Genomic DNA, 21,402 nt, shown 5'->3' with positions numbered 1-21,402 from the left:
ACCTAACTCCAGATTTGGAGACCCAATGGAGGTCGCATTATTAGTTGAGGGGAGAAGTGATTTTTTAGTGAACAGGGGAAATTGTTTAGATGGAGGACACAATAAGGGAGGTTGAGTAGAGTCAAGAGTCTCAAAGTGATCCCCAGAATGCAAAACATTAATCTCATCCCCCATACTCAGCTGGACTAAGTTTTCTACTAATGTATCCTCAGCCTCTGAGCTCTCTGGTGAACGTCCCAAATCACCTTCCTTAGAGACAGCACCGTCTATTAACCTGGCTGTTGCCGCTGCCTCTTTTGCCTGCTGTCGGCGCTGTTTAGCTTTAACACGAGCATTGTTAATTCAGCTATAGTAGGCTCGATTTCAGTGCAAAGAGGGACGAGGCAAGGATGTCCACTATCTCCTGCTCTCTTTGCTTTCTTTATTGAGCCTCTAGCAGTAGCAATTAGAAAAAGTAAGGATATTCTCCCACCTGTTGCTTGTATGGACAAAATGAAACTATACGCAGACGATATTATGTTGCTGCTGAAACCTGAGATATGTACGCAAACACTGGTTTTTTCGGTCTTTACAGAATTTGAAGCACTGGGGGGGTATCGAATCAATAAGAAGAAAACTGAAATTTTAATCTGTGGTAGGAATAATCCTGATTTACACCCAGATATTCAGAGCTGTGTTAATAATAGACCCAAAAAGTATTTGGGTGTTCTTTTCACACCTCTAGTACGGGATTTTTACACACTGAATTTCGAGCCGCTGATTCAAAAAGTTCGTGATATGTTTTCACGTTGGAATCTATTGCCTTTATCCATTCTGGGCCGGGTAGCATTAATTAAAATGTCAGTACTTCCCTTATTTAACTTTTTTTTTTCTACTATCTCTTGTTCTCTCCCAGGCTCTTTTTTTTCAAAAGTAGAATCTTTATTTTCAGCTTTTGTCTGGGCGGGAAAAAAACCTCGAATAGCTATTAACGCCTTATATGCAGATAAAGAACAAGGAGGTCTTGGTCTGCAAATTTGAAAGACTACTACTACGCTTATTTTGCACAGTATCTCTCAAGATTTAAACACTCAATACCTAGAGTTGCTTTATTTATAAACTTTTTTTTCGACTTAATTTGTAAAGAGACCAAAATTCCTTCTCCTCTTTCGATACTTAAATCACCCAAATTAGTCAGATATAAGGTCCTGAGCTGGTTTTTAAAAAAACGTGAAGTCATGCTAAAAAGGTACTCTCTCCCTCTTCTGAGCTTAATAACTCCACTGAGGGACGCTGTTCTGGGATTCGGGATTAATATCAGGTTAGAAATTATACATAATTGGGCCAGAGCTGGGTTTACAACTTTGTCGAGCTTTGTGAAAGATGGAGTATGGTTGACTATTGATGAGATGTTCACTTTAATTCGTGGAAACTTTCTTCTTATGGGTTCATATGCTCTATTGTATAAATCTTTGGCTCAACTCGATTTAGCACAAAATAGTCAACTGTCACATTTAACAAATGACCTTTTTTGGTCCCCACTTTTTAAAAATCCTGGAAAATGGAGGAAAAGTTTAGCACAAAGTAGGGAGGAGGATTTAAGCGCCAAAGCAATAAAAAAGTGGGAAAAGCAGGAAAACATTAAAATAACTGATAACTTTTGGAAAACCTTAAATAAATTTAATTTTACGGTTTTGAGAGGTGCCAATTGGCGACGAATGCTTTTCTTTAGTAAGTGGCTTTTATATTACACTCCTGCAATTTTGGCTAAAATGTATAGCACTTCGTCGTCTATTTGTTTTAGATGCACACAACCGGACCTGGCTAACTGGTCTCATATAATGGCTTCTTGTCCTAAAGTTAAGTCATTTTGGAAAGGAATGTTCTCTTTGCTTTCTCTTCATTTACATTTTACGATCACTAGATATGAAAATTTAATTATATTCGGATTGGACCTTGAGTTAAATTTGCCTGACTCTATGGCAAAACTTTTGTATATTTTGGTAGCAGTGGCCAGATCACTGATTCTTCAATATTGGAAGACAGAAACTGTCCCAACTGTGGATGAATGGTATCAAAAAATTAAGAAAGTCAGGAAATCCGAATTTATATACGCACAGAGGATCGGGGCACTGCGTAAATTTACCCAAATTTGGGAATCTTATTTTGACTAAAGTTATCCTTTGAATGAGACAGATATATTTCGATATTCGTTATTATAATTTAAATTGCTGAACTCTTTTTATATATGGTTTGTGGGGGTCTCTTGCTCTTTCTTTTTTGTTGATGTACTATGTTTTGATCCAGCATTTTGTCTATGTGTGACAAACTGTTTTATTTGCTCTAATGGATTGCCAAGAACCCAATAAAAAAAAAAAAAAAAAAAAACTGCGTTTCTGTATCATAATATGGCCTGGGCAGCTGAAACCTATGTGATGAGGGAAGCATGGGAAAGTGAATTTAAATGTATCACTGTCACAGATGCATGGTGTCTACGAAGTGAAGAAATTAATCGGAAACGCTACTGAAGGAAACAAAAAGCACAGCAGAATTCACATTTTTCTCACACTATACTTGTGTACTGTCCACCTAGAGTAATCACACACAGGGTTAGTAGAAGAGGTGTAACACATCAATGGTATACATCAGTGTTAGACTTGGCACCATTGGCATGGGTCCCCCTTCCATTTTTTTGCTGTTGCCTCATCTGTTTTTGCTGGTCTAGATGCTTTGGGCACTTTGCCACTGCTGTTCAGTGCCAAAGTGCAAGTGCTCCCTTGTGTAAGATGTTGTTATGGTTAGTGACTCCATGATTGAGAAGAAGAAGTCTTTATTGCTCAGTTACTTAAAACCATTGCAATTGTTAACATATAAAATCCATAAGTTAAATACAATTGGTATTTAAAAGATAAAATGACAGATATGTATATACAACAAAGTTGGCTTCAAATAAAAAAAAAGAGTAGTTATAGTGAATACAGAAAAAAAAAAGAAAGATTACGTGTTTGATTTGCGCCTGGATGTAGCCGAACTATAGTATTTATAGCTAGGTCTATTGGGGCATAACAGTCCCCTGCAGTGTTATTGTGTCCTATTTTACCGTTCAGATATCAGGCCGTTACCCGTGTCAAGAGAAATGGTTCCTTATCAGTTTTGGGTTTCACTTCTTTAGTTGGCGTCGGCCTGTTTTCGCCCTCTGTCATTCTTGTTTCTTTTCTGCTTTGTCCAAGAATTTGACGACGTGGCATGCTAATTGAATGTTCGTTCCGTCCAAGCAGGCCTTTACTGCCTGCCGGCGTGTTCTTATGCCCAGCCTGTTGAAGTGCTTTTTTAGAAGGGATCTGCGCTCTTCGTCCAGACCTTTGCAGGTACATAGTAGATGCAGGATGTCTTCCTTTGAGGTCCCACAAACTCGGCAGTTGATAGTTTCCTTGGGTCTTAACCATGGGGGGAGATGGTTTTGTACTGGAAGTTGGCCCAGCCGTAGACGTAGGAACTCCTCCTTTGTGCGCCTGGTAAACCCGACTCCTAGGTAGCTTTGGCAGAGGCTGGTTGTGTAGCTTTGAATGACAGTCCAGCCATGGGCCCGGGTTGCTAGGCTTGCTTTGTCATTAATTAACGACGTAGATCTAACTGATTTGTTAACTAGTAGTTTAAAGGTGTTATGAGATCCGCTGCTCATCCAGGCTTCTTGAAGACTCAAGGAATTTAAGGAGTGGTTAAGATATAGCGCAGCCGCGGTCTTGCTTTTACTTTCCATCTCTTTCCATAGGTGGTGATTTAGGCTTGTGGGTTCCCCTCTCTGTATCATGTGCCATCTTTTGGCATAGGCACCCATTCGCTCTAGAGTTTGGTTTCTCAGGCCAAATTCCAGCCTGATTTGTGCCTGGGAAGTATGGTTGGGCAAACTGAAGGTTATTCTCATGGCCTTCGCTATTGTGTTGTTCAGTTGCTGGGCGTCCCTTCCTCGGAGGCATTCGCTTCCGTAGGTCAGGGCCGATGTTAGTTTTGCCTGTAGCACTTGCAGCAGGGGTGTGAAGCTTCGGCCGACTGCTTTTGTTTTGAGGTTCCTTAGTGCAATCCCTACGCTGATGCCCCTCCGTTTTATTGCGTCCTTTTGCTGATTGAATGAGCCCTTTCCGTCGAAAATTACCCCCAGGTACCTATACTCCTCTACTGTCTCCAATATGGACCCTCCCATGTGCCAGTGAAATCCTACTGGCGCTCTTTTTGCGTTAATCCTCATTGTTTTGGTTTTTAAGAGATTGATGCTACTTGAACGTAGTGGTGATCAGATATTGTAGCCCTATCGGTGTTCTGCTTATTAGGACAATATCGTCAGCATACATTAGATTGGAAATAGTAAGGCCGCCTAGGCTAGGGGCGTGAGAGTTAGTTTCGTCCAGCAGTTGAGCCAGGTCAGACATGAAAATGTTGACGAGTGTTGGAGCTAGGACACAGCCTTGTTATAGGCCTTTGGTGGTCATTATTTTTCTTGAGAGGAAGTCTCCTGTCCCTAGCTTGACTTGGACCCATGTGTCCGTATGGAGTAAAATCAACTGTGTGAGAAGGCCTGATGGGATGTTCCTTTTTTCCAATTTTGACCATAGTATGTTTCTGTTGACGGTGTCGAACGCTGAGGTGAAGTCGATGAAGCATACATACAGGGGAAGGTTAACTGTCTTTGTGGCGTCGATGAGGAGCGAGAAAGCTAGCATGTTTGAAGTTGTTCCCATTTGTTTGCGGAATCCTGTCTGAGTAATAGGGATTACTGCATTTTCTTCTGACCAGTCCAAAAGCTCCTCTAATAGAAGACCAGCATAATATTTGGCTTCGTTGTCGATTAGGGCTATTAGTCTGTAGTTTTTTGGATCCTTTATATTGCCCTTCTTGTGTATAGGTGCTATTATAGAGCCTTTCTATGACGCTGGGATTGTTGCAGTGTCTCTTATCTGCTTGAAGAGTGGGACTAGGGCTGCTGCCCAGAGATCCGGGTTTTGTTTAAACAGTATTGGGGGAATCCCGTTGGGGCCTGGTGGCCCCTCCACTTTCCCCATCGCGATCCTGCTTATTATTTGTTTTTCCATAAGGTCAAATGCGTTACTGCCCAATTGTAACGTCCGTGTTGGACTTTTTTTGGCCTTGTCCGATCGCCTGGTAGGTGTGGGCTGTGGCGCTGTGTTGAAATGAGCCTGAAGATGGTTGGGCCAGGCTTCCTCGGAAACATAAGAATCGATGGTCGGGGTCCTAGCGTTCTGGAGTGAGTTAACTGTTTTCCAGAATCTTCCACTTGTGTTGGTTCCTTTAGCGTCGTGTGGAAGTCTTGCCCACATTTCATCCTCTTCTTCCCTTTTGCCCTGCCAGATTATTCTCTTTTTTTCCTGTTTTAAATTTTGCATCTCCAATTGAATTATAGGGTCCGGTCCGTCACAATGTAGTTTGCGCAGCAGTTTGTTGATGTTACTTTTCAGGTGCTTAATCTTGATGTTTTGATTTAAGGCCTTATCGCAGTTGCCAGTTGAGTCAATTCTCTTTCCTTGGCATTTGTAGCTTTGGCCGCAAGACTTGGGTTTCCTTGTGTGGGCCTGTCCCAGGCTCCTCGTGAAGTGTTCCCAAGCGTTTAGGTACTCAGTGTTGTTTGTGATGCACTTTTCCCACCGGCTTTTTGCGTCGGTTGGAAGGCCTTCCAGGTTTGACGTGTTGCATTTGATTCTTTTTTGAGCCACCAGCAGTGAACAATCCAAGTTTGTCGCTAGTCTGGCTTGCGCCACCCCCTGGAAGTTAAGGCCAAATTCTTGGGGCTGGTGGTCACTAGCTGTCATTGTGCCAATTCGGAAATCCGTGATTTTCGCGAAGAGATGCAGGGATACAAATGTGAAGTCTATGGAGGAGCTGGCTGTTGAGTTGTGAAAAATAGCTGACGGGGGGCTGTCGTTTGCGAAGCGGCCATTTAGTGCTGCCAGGTTAAGGTGTTCTAGATCCTTAATGCTTGAGTTTGACAGCCGGTTTTGGTTACCCCATTTGCTTGTTGCTTGTTGTGGGATTTCCCATGTGAGGAACAGTTCTTCTAGCGATGTGTCCCTTGTTTGAGGCCCTCCCAGAAACATATTGAAGTTCCCTGTAACTATGAGGCTTGTGTTCGCTGACTCTGTCAGTGTTTTTGAGATCTCTTCTACCAAGAGGATCATTCCTGTTTTTTTTTCCCGGGGATGTAGATATACATTCATCAGCCTTAGAATTTGTTTTGAATCTTTTCCCCTCACTTCTAGTTCTATTGTGAGGGTGCAGTTGTTTCCTGTCTGTTTCGCGTTTATGTATTTTGATTCGTTAAAGGTCTTTATTGCTGTGTATATTGTAAGACCGCCCTTTGGATGGCCGTATTTAGTAATTCTGGTCGCTGGGAGGTGATATGTGTTGTAGCCTTGAATGTGATGTGGTTGTTCTAGCCAGGTCTCCTGTAAGGCTATTATGTCAAATGTTTGAAGGTAAGAAAGTAGCTGAAGGTCGTCTTTTTTATTTCCTAGGCCATTGATATTCCAAGAACATGATCTTAGATGTTGCTTTATGGCTGGATTTTGTTGAGTTTTTTGTCAAAGCTTTTCAGCCCTTGTGTTTATTGTCCTCGCTATCCAATTCCAGTCGGTTTGGTCACTTTGGCAATGCTCTTGCCTGTTTGTCCTGGGCACTGAGTGGCTTCTGGCCCCCTTTAGGACGCTTTCGGTTTTTCCTGGATGTAACTTGCTTGATAGTTCGTAGGTTTGTCTCTCTTTGTATGCCTGACATAGTGGTTCAGGGTAGCCTGTTTTTTCCATTCTTTTTAGGCGTATCCCCCAAGACAGAAAAATTGACTCAGTTTCCATGATTCTCTTCACAGTTTCGTTCCGTAACCATGTTGTTTTTGTGACCTCCAAACTTGACAAGTGGTAATTGTGGATAAATTCCACTGCCGCTAGGTCTTTTGTGCTGATGTCGGTCAGACTGCTAATATTAGATAATAGGAGTAAGATGTTGCCTCGGTTGAGGATGTCCCCGCTCCCTCTTGATTTGTAATCTGGAATGAACAGTATCGTGCCACTATCAGTTTCCGCCTGAGTGGACTCCCGTTGATTGTCGTCTTTTATGCCCTTATCCCTGTGTGGGATATCATATATTGTGGCAGGTTTTAGGTCCTCTCCCTGCCCTTCCCGGGTTATCTTGTTGCCCATGGTTCTGGAGTCTTCTTTTAGGGGCGGGCCTTTACTTCTATCTGCCATTTGTCCCTCCCTTGAGATTGTGAGGGTGGGGTTTTTAGTTTGTGATGGCTCTTCCACCTTCCTGGCCGATGGGGTTGTTATGATTATGGGCAAGTTTGCTGTGTCTTCTGCTGCTTCTACTTCTGGTGTTTCTGCTGCTGCAGCTTCTAGAATGGTGGTTGCCCTGTGAAAAAAAGTTTGTATGTTGGTCGTCTTGTTTCTTCCTTTCCTTTTTTGTTTTCGTAATCTTTTATTTGCTGCCTTTGGTTCTTCCTTGCTTGCATTTCCTGTAGCGTCGTTAGGGGCAATTAGTGCTGTATCAGATTCCTGTCCATACGTTTGTTCGTGTTGTGTGTTTGTTTGTGGTGGGGCTTCGCTCCTTTGGTTGGCAGGAAACTGCCTTAAGGATTTCCTTAGTGTCTCTGCATAGGTGCCGTTGGTCGGTTTGTTAACTTCTAGGCCGGTACGGCTGTTTGGCTCAGTTTGTCCTTTTTGGCTATTCGGTGTGGTTGATGAGTTCAGTGTATTTGTGGTGTCTAAGTGTTCTCTGGATAGTGTAAGTTGTTGAGTTTGACCCTCTTTCCCAGTTCCTGGAATGCTGTAAGTTGTGTTATCAGTTTTTAGTTTTAGGTCTGCTAAGATGTCTCCCAGGAGTTGGGGGAAGGTAGTGAGTTTGTCTACTATTGTGTAGCATGCGCAGCTCGGCTGCTCTATTTTTGTTTCTGCTTGCACCCTCTTTATCATGCAGTTCACGTCTGCCAGCTTATTGTCAATTTTGGCTACATGGATGGCCAAAAAGTTCAGAAGAGATAGTTGGATATCCATTTTTTCCGAATGGTACTGCATGGCCTTTATGGATAGTTGGAGCGTGTTTAGCAGAGATGACCATAGTGCGTCTACGCTTTTAGGGGGGTCGTCTGTTAGTGGCGTCTTCTCGGAGTCATCAGTTGATAGATTCTTCTCTGGATCTTGCTTTCTCTCTGGAGTGCTGACGTCGGGCTGTGTGGCAGATGGTGAGTATGAAGCTACCAGCCTCTCCCATTCTTTTGTTGTTAGCTAGGAGTGCTCTTTCATGTTAGAGGATGCAGGTTGGGTAAGGGCATGGCTTACGTTAGTACTTCTGTTTATTTCCGAAGGATCGATTGCTTCTATTAGCTCTCTTATCTGTGTTTTCTCTAGCTTGGTTGCCCGCACCGCTCCAGGGGTTAGGGTTTTTGCCATGAACTCAGTTGCTTCGGTTTCTTCCCCTTCCAGTTTTGATTCTGGCTCTCTGTCCCACCCCAGGTCGGTGTGATCTCTGTCTGACTGAGTCACCAGGTTGTTATGCTGATCCCGAAGTGTAGCCTGTTCGGACCTCGTGGTGCCGCTACTGTTCCCTGTGTTGGGTTCTGCTTTGTTTTTTGACTCGGTCTTGTTAAGGGGCTCTAGGTGTGGCTCAGTTTGAATATTCAGCTTGATGGATCCTAATGGGTCTATTTTTCTTACGAAGTTTTGCTCGTCACAGGTAATCGCTTTCCCAGTTGCTGGATCTTGGAGCTGTGCGGTCACCTGGATTGTGATGTTTGGTTCCAGGGGGAGACCCCTTTTGGTGGTGGCGTCTGTGATTGTAGTATTGCCCCCAGGGTGATTTGTTTGCATGCCCCCTTGTGGTACCATTGGCGAGGGCAGCCCCCTCAGGTTGCTGTTAGTGGAGCTTAGGTAAGAGCGGGGCTCTTTCAGAAATGAGAAAAAGGAGTACATTTTGGGTTGGGCGCTCTTTCTATCCATTTTGCTGTTGTTAAAGGCTGTTCTTTCTATGGTTTCTATGGTTTCTGGCGCTAAATCTAATAGCACAGCGTCTTCTTGATCTGTCGCCACAGTGACTGTGTCTGTGTCTGTGTCGGTGTTAAATTTCCGCTTGTTGGCCCTGCGTCGTTTGGCAGGTGCATTGTCAATGGCGTGCTTAATTTGGCGCAAATTCCTGAGGAACTATTGGGTTTTTGTTTTTATTTATTTTATTATTTTTTGGGGGGTCGGGGGGGGGGGGGATTCTATGTGCCTCAGCCGGCTCAGGGTTCTTGTTTCCCTTTGATGTAAAGGATTATTGGTGGATTGGCGGATTGGCGGAAACTTTGTATTTCTCAGGGATTCCTTTATCTGGCTTCTGTTGTTTGTTAATTGAATTGCTGTTACTTTCGGTAACTTTCTGTCCAGGAGGTTTTTATTTGGTCGGTTAGTACTTGAATTGTGAGGTGCTTAGGTTTTTTTTTTTTTGCTGAGGGTGAAGCCAAGAATAAGACTGAGACTGAAACTGAGATTGAAATGGTGGAAGTAATGGTAGCTTTGCACGAGTTATACTCCGGTTTACTTCCTTGATTGGCTGGTTGGACCTTTAGTCATTAGTTGTTATCTGCTGGGTTGTTAAATTGTGCTTTTTGTTGGTGTTGTCGATATTTTTCCCCTTTTTTTTTTTTTCCGCTGTTGGTTACAGGAAGGCTGTGGACAGTCTGATTTTTTCTAATATAACCACTGTTTTGGCCGCCGCCGTTCTCCACCCTCTGGCGTACCGACCCACTCCGCTCCCGAAGCACCACAGGAGGAACAGTGGGATCAGTGGGAGTCAGATGCCCAAGACTCCCAAGACTCCCAGGACGAACTCCGAGTGTCGGGCTCTGTCAACAATACAGCGGGAGGCGAGGGTCAAAGAGCGGGTTAAGAAACGGAGCGAGGCAACAGCTGCAGGCGAGGCAGGGATCTCAGAGGACTCAGTGGACTCACCTGCCTGGTCGTTAAATGCCCACGCATGCTCCGAACCCCCCTGACGCCGTAGGTCGCCGTAGATCGAAGCCGGGCACGGCGCTGGATGCGCTGGATGCGCTGAATGCGGCGACCTGCGAGGCCCAGGGACACGACTTGGCTGCGAGCGAGGGATGGACGGGGTGATCTCCTCCTCACTTCTCCCCCCTGCCTTGTCCTAGGTCGCTCCTTGCTCCGAGCTCCTATCCTCTGCCCGGTCAGCTCCGCTCGCCGCCCGTCGCCACTACTCGTTCGGCCTGCGGAAGTGCAACAGCGCCCTCTGCAGTCTCTGGTCGCAGACTCCATGATTGGTTATTTGATTTAATTGTCAGACCCTAGTACAGTGCACCATGTGTGCTCAGGGCCTGTAAATCAAATGCTGCTGGTGGGCTAGCAGCACTGATTGTGCCACCCACAGAAGCAGCCTGTAAAATATGACTCAGGCCTGCCATTGCAGAGCCTGTGTGCAGTCTGCGACGGTCATGTCGAGTTGGCAAGTGCACACACAGAGTGCCCACCACTGGAGAAAACAGTAACCCTCAGTCAGTACTCTGCATACTGAAACACCTAACAACATGCCAAGGGATTTGCAAACATTTCTACATTGCATCGCACGCAAAACATAGCACAGCAAATACATGACATGTTAAGCTGGAACACACATGGGTGAGCAATTGAGCAGTTAAAAATACCACAGAACAAACAGTGTGGAGTTGAATTGGCAACTTAGCTATGTATAATACAGACGTGGACTGTGTAAAGACTGCGAGAGGCAGTCATGTCTGCCAGACCTGCAAATGTTAGGCGGAAGATGCACAAGATGCAATGGCAATTCTAGTTTCCCTCCTGACAATCACTCATCTAGCCTACTTTTCTCAAAGCTAAGCTCTTGATATTGGGTTCAGCTCAGTTCTCCTTGGCAGCGCACATGCACCGTGTGACCAGCCTACAACAGCTGTGTTTCTAGTCAATAGAAGCAAGCCTTCTTCAGGGAATTGGAGCCTGTATAGTCCATATCGGTGAATGCTGCTTAACATTTGCAGAGTCATGCCCCGTCTGGAGCCTGAACTTTGGCACAGTGAGAGTGTCATCTATAATCCTTTCCTGGAGCACAGTGTACCCTCCTGGCCACAGATGACATGTAGATCTGTATTTAGCCTGAAATGGGATATGCTTACAAACCTGTATGGCAGTCACCACAATGTGCAACAAGAAGATACAGATGGAGTCTCCACGTGACCCGAAGTGTAGAGACCTTCTGGACTTCGGTAATAACTATATTCCTGGGTTAACGTTAACTTGAAAATGTGTTACTATAGTTGGCATTAGAGTTGTGAGTTGCTGTGCTTCCTAGTACAGGTCCTTGTCTATCTATTACTCATTCCCCACTGCTCCCTCCTCATCTTGATGAATGAAACCCAGTACTAATCCCTTTGTTGGTCAGCTGAGATTAAGGACATTGTTTTTCTATAAAAAATACAGTATACACCGTTATTTTGTTTTAACTTGCTTGCCATTGTTCCAGGCAGGGTAATCTGTGAATTCCACCAGTAGTTCCAATTATCCATCTTCCATTCCTACTGCAAAATTTCCTAAATATTTGTTATATATTGCAGTGGTTTTAGTTGTTGTCTACAGACAGATTCAGTAGCCTATTGTCAAACAGACCCCACGGCCTCCTTGAACCCCTGTGCTACTATCCACCTCGTTTAAGACGCTCCTGCGGCTTCCAAGGGATCCAAGGAGACAAAGAGGATGAGAATTTACGTATCGGAGATGTCCCCAATGATTCCCCTACTTCAACCAGCCCCGCGGAGGAGGAGGCTCGGCTCCATGGCGCAACTAAGGGCGCCCCTCCCCTAGGTGCGGGGGGTGCCTACTCATTCACCCTGTTGCACCCTTCTTCCTTAAGGACCCTTGTCAGTGGAACATATCAGTGGACGTTTTCCCCCCACCTGGTCCAGACACATAATAATAATCAATACACTTTTTTCAATATGGGTGCTTCTACATCACTTTAAAGTATAACATATATATGAGTAAATGTGTTACTATCACCAGTGTCCGTTACTCTGAATTTAGGTGGGGTCATGTTTGCGGATCAGCTGTGAACCTTTACTGATCAAGTCTGTGGGTGTGAAATTATTTTGAAGCCATATTACCATTACCAGTAGGGCTTGGGAAGTTACATTATGGGTAGTAACAAGCTTAATTTGTGAACATGGTATGTACCAAGACACAAAGGTTTTGTTAGTGGGATCATGAAGCACCAGAACCACCACCTGCTGTGCAGCCATTTGCAACCACCTGTACAGCTACTATAGTTTTGTCTCTTACTCTGCCATAGTTTCTATGAACCAGTGGCTCCTCAGCTAAGGTGGAGGAGCCTCGCCCCAAAGAAAAAAAATGATAATAACACCATGTCATAATCATTTTATTTTTCCAAACTGGCTCTGTTTAGGTGCAAGGGGGGAGGGGTGGGGCTGGGCTGCCCACAGAGCAGGGAAAGGAGTGGTGGGCACTTTCTAAGAGTGCAAGACGGTTTGGCCGGCAGTCTTGGGCAAGCCAAACAGTCATGCACGCTTAGCATGATCTCCACCCAATTGTATTGCACAGCCTGGGTGGAAAACGAGCATAGTCTCCCAGTCCTGTCTGAGCGCCGAACCACAGAGCTTAGACCAATCATGACGCTGCTGCCATGCTTGTGACAGCAGCATTGTGATTGGCTGGGCAGTCTGGGAGTTGGTGGGCTTCCTGTTTCCTGCGCCGGACAGAGTGGATTTTTCTTTTTTTTAATCCCCGCCTCACTACTACAGCCCCGTAGCAGCCGCTACTGTTTCTTTGTCAGTCTTATTGCTAAGTACAGTGCTCCATTGATCGCTCATTGATTTATGCAGGACTGTAAGAATATCACTACGGCAGTATTAGTATGAGTGAGGAGATCCACACTTTCAAATGGTTGGCTCTGCTAGCAGTGGTAGCTGCAAAATGAATGCTGAGGCAGAGATGGTGGTGGAGACGTTGCTTGGAAATGTAGACATGCAGGTACTCACTGTTCCCCAGTACCTGTTTGCTACAGAGAAGTGCATATGGTCTTCTGTTAAAAATAATGCACACTTGCTGGGAAATGCTGGTACTCTCCCTTTCATGTGAAAGAAGTCCAGGAACTCAGTACCAGGCAGTACCTGCCCATTTAAAGCACTGGGCGAAGAACAACACAAACACATGTTTGTTTTATTGGTGGGTTTTACCTTATTCCAGACAGGAATCGAAGAGGAAAAGGAGGGACAGAGTATGCCAGATGGCTGCTGCTGATAATAATGTAGCTCAGTAAAAAGACGTCAAAAGACAAGCTGGGAGAAGATTAATACTGTTCAAGACACAAATACTAAATGCCTGCGTTAAGATGAATTAGAACAAGCAGAAGATGTCAAATTGCACGTCATAACTTGAAGTTTTTCTAGCAAGAGTGGAGTGGAAGAGGATTCAGTTTGCTTGAATTCTCATAAGTAAACAAAAGTACAAGTCAAGAATGCGCACAGACCAATACATTTGTGCAAATAGTTCCATCCTTAGGGTCAAAGCACCTTTTGTGAATTACAATAGTGTTGATATATTTGTCTGCGTGTAAGCTAAACTTACATGCAGAATAAGTGGTATTTCTAGTGCCAGATTTGCAAACTTAAAATAGACTATCATAAGTCCTTTGTTATTGTGTGCTGTTTGTATAATGATTATGTATTTCCTAGGAAGTCCTTTCTAAGAGGTCATACAGCAATTAAACATCAATGTATCATGGCTAATATTGGCTCAGGACAGGGAGGAATAAGGGGTGAATCTTTCTTGGAAAAGGAACCTAAAAATGAGAGGGTATCATTTTAGATTAATCTATTTGTGTGTGTGTATGTGAATACACGTGTGTGGGTGTGTATGTGATCTACATACAGACGTATGCACAGTCCACAAATTCCTTAGCCCCAACCCAAGTCTCCCTAAACATTGAAATCAAAATATATCAAATCTTTCCTAACATATTTGGGCATATTTGGTGGGTTGATTGACCATTGCCGGCCTATTCAGCGTGTTTTCTAGATTGCACTGCTAGCTAGATGGCTAGCTATGATGTGATGTGTTGGGCGCACAGATATGGTATGATTAAGCTAACGTTATCTAAATGGTTCAACAATGTATACAGCTGTGATGAGGAGGAAGTGCTGGTGAGCTAGGAGCCCTTTGCCAACTGTATGCTTTGGTGCCCAGGTGTAACATGCATAGGTGCCAGTGTATTCGAAGTTAACCAGAAATGGAAAATTTTTTAAGTTTAACTCCATCATATGAATGCCTTAGAATGTAAAGAACCAGAAAATATCAATTGTTCCTGTATTTGGTTACAGTGAAGTGCAAGGATGTGCTAAGGGAGCCATGGGCCCTAATGCAGCAATGGAAATGGACCACCTTAACTCCAGGTGGATAGTGAAAACCCGGATAATTGGGGTGGAGTGAGATCCTAATACTTCTGGGCCCCTGTGCCACTGCACCTGTGGTACTAATGATTGCTAGAGACCTGGTGATGTATGTGCTTTCTCTACTATACTAGCCTATAGGGACCTCCAGACAAGGGGGCTGATTCACAGAACTAATCTGAGATAAAATCCTAAACTTACTACTTTTGATGGTCACAGAAGGCATTTAGTAGTAGTAAAGTTAGGACTCCTAACTTTACTACTACTAAATGCCTTTTGTTAATACCGAAAGTCGTAAAGTTAGGATTTTGTCTCAGTTTAGTAGTAGTAAAGTTAGGACTCCTAACTTTACTACTACTAAATGCCTTCTGTGAATACCAAAAGTAGTAAGTTTAGGATTTTATCTCAGATTAATTCTGTGAATCGGCCCCAAGGTGAGAAGATATTTGGATAACAATTGATTTAGAGCAAGATGCACATGACTGGTAACCAGGAGATCCACTGTGATAGGTTTCTGTGCACGGAAGGAATTCTAGTAATTTCATATTCAGGAAAAAATTCCATCTAATAAAGAAACAACATTTCTTTTTCATCAGGCTTCTTAGCCAGTTAACCAGGCACAATGGAACCTGTCCTTACCTCTGGATTCCTTAGAGCATGCAGAATCTGAAAGCACTCTCTTGTGCTTAAATTAATAACTGTCATGGGGATTTTGCCTTTCCACAAATGATGGGGCTCTGTGCCAATTAGTTGCCATGTCGTCAAGAAAAGTAGACTCGGAATGCCTGTCTAGGTCGAGCCTAGCGTTGCAGGGCATGCACTGCTCGCTTTGCAGGGCATGCAGTATTCAGTATAGAGTGGAAGCTCCGTGAAAGCTCCGGCCACTCTCAGCCCATCTTTTTCATTGGCGCGTGTCTTTGCATTTCCTAAATACTGCCTTCCAATTCGTTTATAGGCTTGTTAGTCCCGCCTTATGACGGCCATGTCGTCATTTGTATCCGTCCATGGTTACTGGGCCCTTTACTTCAAGTCCGTGCCTTCTGCGCCCCTCCACTCCATTCTTTGTGCCTTCTCCCCCGCCCGCAGTCCCGTTCTTAATGCAATAGGTCTCGCGTAAATGCGAGTCCTATTGCATTGCAAATGCTTGTTTTTAAGTGGCGTGGAAATGAAGCCATGGGCTCCAATGAAAGAAAGGCAATTCCCCTTCCCTCCCCCTGGGAAACAGGTTGGATAATAAAAAACAGCACTAATCAATTTTCAGGGGGTGACACGTCTTTAGGCACAGGTACCACTGCACCTGCTACTGTGAAACACAAAAAGTGATGGCTGAAATGCTTAAATTCATCTCAGCCACAAGTAATTACTTGGAATCTGGATGGAATGGGTTGTGTTCCATAGTAATTACCAGTGGCTGACATACATTTGATTATAGCACCCTTCACATTTTTGTATTCCTTAGTATGGCGTGCTAAACACAATTGGTATGCGAACACATGGGCCATGTGCTCATTGTGCCACTGGACTTAAGTTAGTCCTCACTTACAAGACCTAACTAGGCTGAAACCAGTCTGGGGTTGCTTGTGTTCCCATTGAGTGGCGATCTGCCCTGACAGCTCTAGCTGGGTGGTGATGATGAGCAGCACCAAGCCTGATTTGCATATGGGTGTTTCCTGTTGAAAGTGGCATGGTGGACAAAAAGCGATGTAGTAGAGTGCCATCGAGAGTAATTATCAATGGCGACAGGAATGCCCAGATGTGGGTCTGTTGCTCACTGTGCCATAGAGACTCTAGCTACACCCTACTGGCAAGGGTTATTTCCTCTGAAACCCGTCTGGATTTACTTGCATGGCCTTCACAAAGGACCTAGCTTGGAAGTTTGTGATGGATGGCTCGTATAGGAGAAGCATCAAGGCTGTATTGCTATGGCTGGTTCTTGGCTCAAGTGGCATGGTGGGCCAAAAAAGATGGACTAGGCTGCGTCTTAGAGTAATTATTAGTGTCTGAGATTAAGTCAAGCAATCCAATCATCACATTTTTGTTTGTTTCGGTGTGACTCTCTAAGTACGAGTATGCACAGTCTGGTGCTCACTGTGCCACAGGACTCAAGCTATACTTCATTGAATTTTGTTTTTCTCAGTGCATCTTTGGATTCACCCTTGGTTGAGGCCACAACCTCAAGAATGTGCAAACCTATAAATATTAGGAGGACCAAGGCACCCAGAGTAATCACCAGTGGCTGAGATTAAGTCAAGCAATTCACCCATCACTGTTTTGTTTTTCTCAGTGCACCTGCTGATTCATTTTTGGATTCACCCTTGGTTGAGGCCACAACCTCAAGAATGTGCAAACCTATAAATATTCGCCATGTTCAGACCCTGGAGTTATACAATGCTGTAACCGCTAATCACTTTCCAGGACATGAGGGTGTCTTTCTGAGAAAACAAAATAATAATGTGCAATTTTTAACAAACGAAGTTACGAATCCTTCATAAGTCCTTTAAAGCCTTGCAGTAGGGGATGTCAAAATGAAAGCAAAGACAGGGCCTAAATATAGGATATACGTACCAGGAGATTCAACAAGAAATAAACATTTAAAACCATTGGCTAAACTGAATGTTATAAAAAAAATGGGGGGAGGGGGAGTTGCGGTCTAGAACCGAGGAGGTTTGGGCACTCAGCCGCGAGCCAGTCGGAGGTTTCAGTGTATTGAGTTATGAGAAGCTAAAAAAAGAACCTTCTTGACCTTCCCTGGTAAACAGCAAAACACCATAAACCTGTCAGTAAACGTTCCCCCCTCATCCTCCAGGCAAGTAACAGTCTATGTCAATCACCCAGTCCATCATGGCTGAGGAACCATAGAGTTCCACTATAGTCAGACTGTTAGACTTGGCTTCTACAGCGGGTTTATCCCCAGATTTTTTGCCTTGTGGCCTTCTGTTTCTGACCGTTTTTTGTTGGTTTTATGACTCTGGGCACTTTATCACTGCTGATCAGTGCTAAAATGCATATCCCCTTCCTGTAAATTGTATGTATGGATAGGTGTTTCCAGAATTAGCTGATTTGATTTACTAGTCAGTCCCTAGTACAGTGCACTGTGTGTGCCCAGGGCCTGTAAATCAAATGCTGCTAGTTGGCCTGGCTGCAGCACTGTTTGTGCCAACCACATAAGCAGCCTGTAAATGTAACTCAGGCCTGCCATTGCAGGGCCTTTGTGCAGTCTAATACTGTAATGTTGACTTGACACGTGCACCCACTTGCCAGGCCCTAACCTTCCCTTTCCGTGCATGTTAGTCACCCCTAAGGTAGGCCCAATGTGCCCCTGTGGGCATGGTGCAGTGTATGTGAACGGAAGGACATGCCCTGATGTGTGTGGCATGTCCTGATAGTGAAACGCTGCCAATTTAGTTTTTCACTATTTTACGGCTATCTGTTCCCATAGGATAGAATGGGTAGTTAATTATAACATCCTAGAAGCATAATTGTCCCGGGGAACCAGATAGGAAAATACAGTTTAGTATGCCTGAACTCAGAATCTAATAATGCATCTTTCAGTAAAGGTGATTTTTACATTCTGTGTTTGATAATACTACTTTTGGAAAGTAGGTCTTTTCTTGCTCAGCCATCCTATGTGCTTCTCCTATGATTGTGTATTGACTGTCTGGCTTTGGAGTGGCAGGGCCTGGGGATGTGCAGCAGCTCCAGAGAGTCTGGATGAGTCAGGGCAGGGTTGAATAGACCTGGGCTGCATTCAAAGTAGTTGGAGAAGGTTACAGTAGCACCTAAATAGGCCTGGTCTGCCTTACCCAATACTGTCTCCACCTCCTGCCGGGCAGCTACAACAGAGAGGACAGTACAGGTTTTAGCTGAGCACAGAGCCTCTCTGCACCAAGAGAACAAAGGGATTTGCTGTATAAATATTGGGGCAATGACCCAAGAACTTTAGATCACTGCTGAACTAAGGAAACTGCCAGGAAGAAGAACCCGGAAAGTTGATGGAGGAGTACTGCCCCTGTGCTGTGTTCTGTTGGGTTTGGGCGGCAGTGGTTGCTTCTGTCTTGGGCAGGGAAAGGACTGGACTGTGCTTTCATCATCCTGCTGTTAGAGTTTTATCCAAGGGCTTGAAGTAGAGCTTGCCTCCTGTTGGAAGTCTCAGGGATAGAAAAGACTTCAAAGATCACTTCTGGGAAATGAAGAGGTACCTTTGCCAAGAAGAAGAGCTGGAGAAACTGAGGAGGAATGCTGCCACTGTGCTTTTTGCTGTCTAGGGTTGGCCTGAAGTGGCTACTTTCAGCCAAGAAAAGGGAAAAGGACTTTGCTCTTTGCTGTATCCTCTGCTTGAGGAAGATCTGCAAGGGCTTGAAACTGAGCTTGCCTCCTGTTCAGAAGTCTCGGGGACACAAAGTCTTCACCACCAGCTCCCTAGCTCCCCTAAACTTTCTTGCTGGGAGTTCTGACCTACTAAGAGGTGCCTGCTGTTGTTTGGACCTCTGTTGCTGTTTGCCGCTGGGTGCTGGAAAAGTAATGCAATTTAAAGAAGCGCGACGCATTCGCACCTGTTTCTGCCACATCGCCAAAGAAATCGTCGCAGCGCCTGCCTGTGGCTTGAGAAATCGCCGCACGCCGCATCGAGTGCACCAATCTCCGAATTCCGAGATCACCACACCGATTCCGATGCAAGCCCTGCTGTGTTGCTGCAAGAACCCACGCATTGTCCCAGATCGTCGCATTGCATCGAGGCGGCAAGTCTGTCGCATCATTGGGGGATGCTGTAAGAAACCGATGCTTCACCTCCCCACGCAGTAAGAAACCGACACATCACCTCCTCTCCAGTAAGGAACCAACGCATCACCTTTCCTGGGCAGCTGTAAGGAACTGACATATCACCTTATTACTGTACTGTGGATTTTTGTTGTTTTGGTCTTGTTTGTTTTAGATGAAGATTACTTATTATTCTAAACTGGTGTGGTGTCCATTCGTAGTGTTTTAACTGAATTACTGTATGTGTTCTCAAATGCTTTACACACAGCCTCTGAGATAAGCTTGCCTGCTCGTGCCAAGCTACCAAGGGGTGAGCAGGGGTTATTTTAGAAGTGTATCCCCCTTACCCTGACTTGAAGCAAGGGTCCCTATTTGGAAAAAGGTACCTACCTCTGCCAACTAGAGACACCTATTTCTAACACAGACAGTCCACACATCAAAGCTGCTTGAATACATTAAAAAGCGAACTTCAATCTTTGACCAAAAAAAATATTAAAACCCCAGACTTTTGAGATGGCATCTTCACAGGACTGTCCCGCTGCATTCTGTAGCCACACTTTGAAACATTTTTTGAATCGGTCACTGGCACACCTGCCTTTGTCAGACCTGCTATCTTGAGTCCAGCAACAGCTCCTCTGGCCAGAAAATGATACTGAGGGCAGCCTTGCCTTCCATATGTTTTTCGTCTGTAACATACCCACTGGTTTAGCCCAGCTCTGGTGGGCAGGGTTCCAGGTATTAGCAGAACCCAAAGTTTATTTTCGACAGGTGGCACATAGGGACAGAAATAGTGTTGGCTTGGGGAAAAGGTTGGGTAGGGGGGGTTGGAGGGGAAGTGGAGAGCAGAAAGTGCCTGAGCCCAAAACAGGTCAAGGTCAATGGTCCTTCGGTAGCTGCAAACAGAAAGGCGAGCAGCCCTTTGGCATATCACATCATTCATAGTGCTTCAGCTACCTGGCTTACCCAGTTTGAAATTAGCCCTACATTCACTATCCTCATTTCAGTCATTACTTAAGAGGTGTTACATTCCCTAACTCCAGACAGGATAAAAAACCTGGAGGTTTGCTGTTAGCTATTACCACTTACCCACATGACCACTATAAAAGTCCATCTTACCCAGTATTCTTCCTGCTTTTCCCACCTCTAGCTCAGACAAAGCCCTGGAGGGGTGGATCCCTGTTGGTCTTGGGTCCCTTACCTCTTGCCAGTCATCCTTTTGTGCTGGACACAGAATGGTTTGAGCATGCGACATGCAAATATTATAAAGGATAGGATGGTAGTTGTATACATACACCTAATAGCAATTTTATTACCTGGGGTGTAAGTGTTTTTTGTCTGATGTTGTTATCACGTCTTGCTTAAAACCTGGTGTTAAGTCAGTAAGAGTGTTTTACTTCTCAAGGATGAACAAGAGGTAAAGCGTTGACAAGGTCCTCAACATAGTCATGTGGAGTGCATGCAAAGAGAGGCAATTCAGTGGTTTGCTCATGTAATGCATTTTCTCTATATTTTGCAGGAATGTGATTGGCAAGTGGATTCCATAGTCCTCGATTTGCACCCTTCCACCCAGAGGGTACACTAGGCATTGTGGAAATGTACAGTATTTGTGTTTGTCGAAATCTCTGTGTCTAGTTTGATTTCTCCTTCGTTCTTCAATTTGTATAAGAAGGATTTTAGAGGAATTTAGCAATGTAATCAATAATAGCTTAGTGGGCAGTGATTAGAGCTTTTTGTGACTTATGGAGGTTTTGCACAGATAAAATCCTTGCGACAAGGCTTCTAAAAGGTTTTTCTATATCTAGACCTTTGCTATGTCCATTTCTTCCTCCTTCGGACTTACCTATAGTTTTGAAGACTGTCCAAGAATTTCTCTTTGAAAGTCTTGATTCTGCAGATTTTAAGCTTTTAAATATGAATACTGTGTTTATGAAGCTATAACTTCTGCTTATCGAATAGAGAAATTTGGGGAGCTTAATTGAGTAGACCTCCCTTTCTCAGGATTCTGGAGGATCCTGTCATTTTGTATTAGAAGGTTGCTCTTATGCAAGGGCAGTGTTGAGTTCTATCTTTTCTGAAATTTGATCAATTTATTTCATTATTCCTTATTTTTTATTGTGTGAAACTTGTTAGACCTCTAATAAATTATTTTATTTCTTTAAAAGGATGTGGTCTAGATGACATTTTTTATTTTGACA

General features: G+C 44.2%; 1 protein-coding gene across 1 annotated transcript in view; it reads right to left on the bottom strand.

Moving 5' to 3' along the window:
- The window catches only part of ASB2 (ankyrin repeat and SOCS box containing 2), a 274,707-nt gene that overhangs the window by 230,997 nt on the left and 22,308 nt on the right, over positions 1-21,402 (bottom strand). The gene's annotated exons all lie outside the window — the stretch shown is intronic.

This window comes from Triturus cristatus, chromosome 9, assembly GCF_964204655.1.
Source record: "Triturus cristatus chromosome 9, aTriCri1.1, whole genome shotgun sequence".
NCBI lineage: Eukaryota > Metazoa > Chordata > Amphibia > Caudata > Salamandridae > Triturus > Triturus cristatus.
Note: the sequence above shows the minus strand (reverse complement) of the source record. Positions and strands in the feature narration are given on the sequence as shown.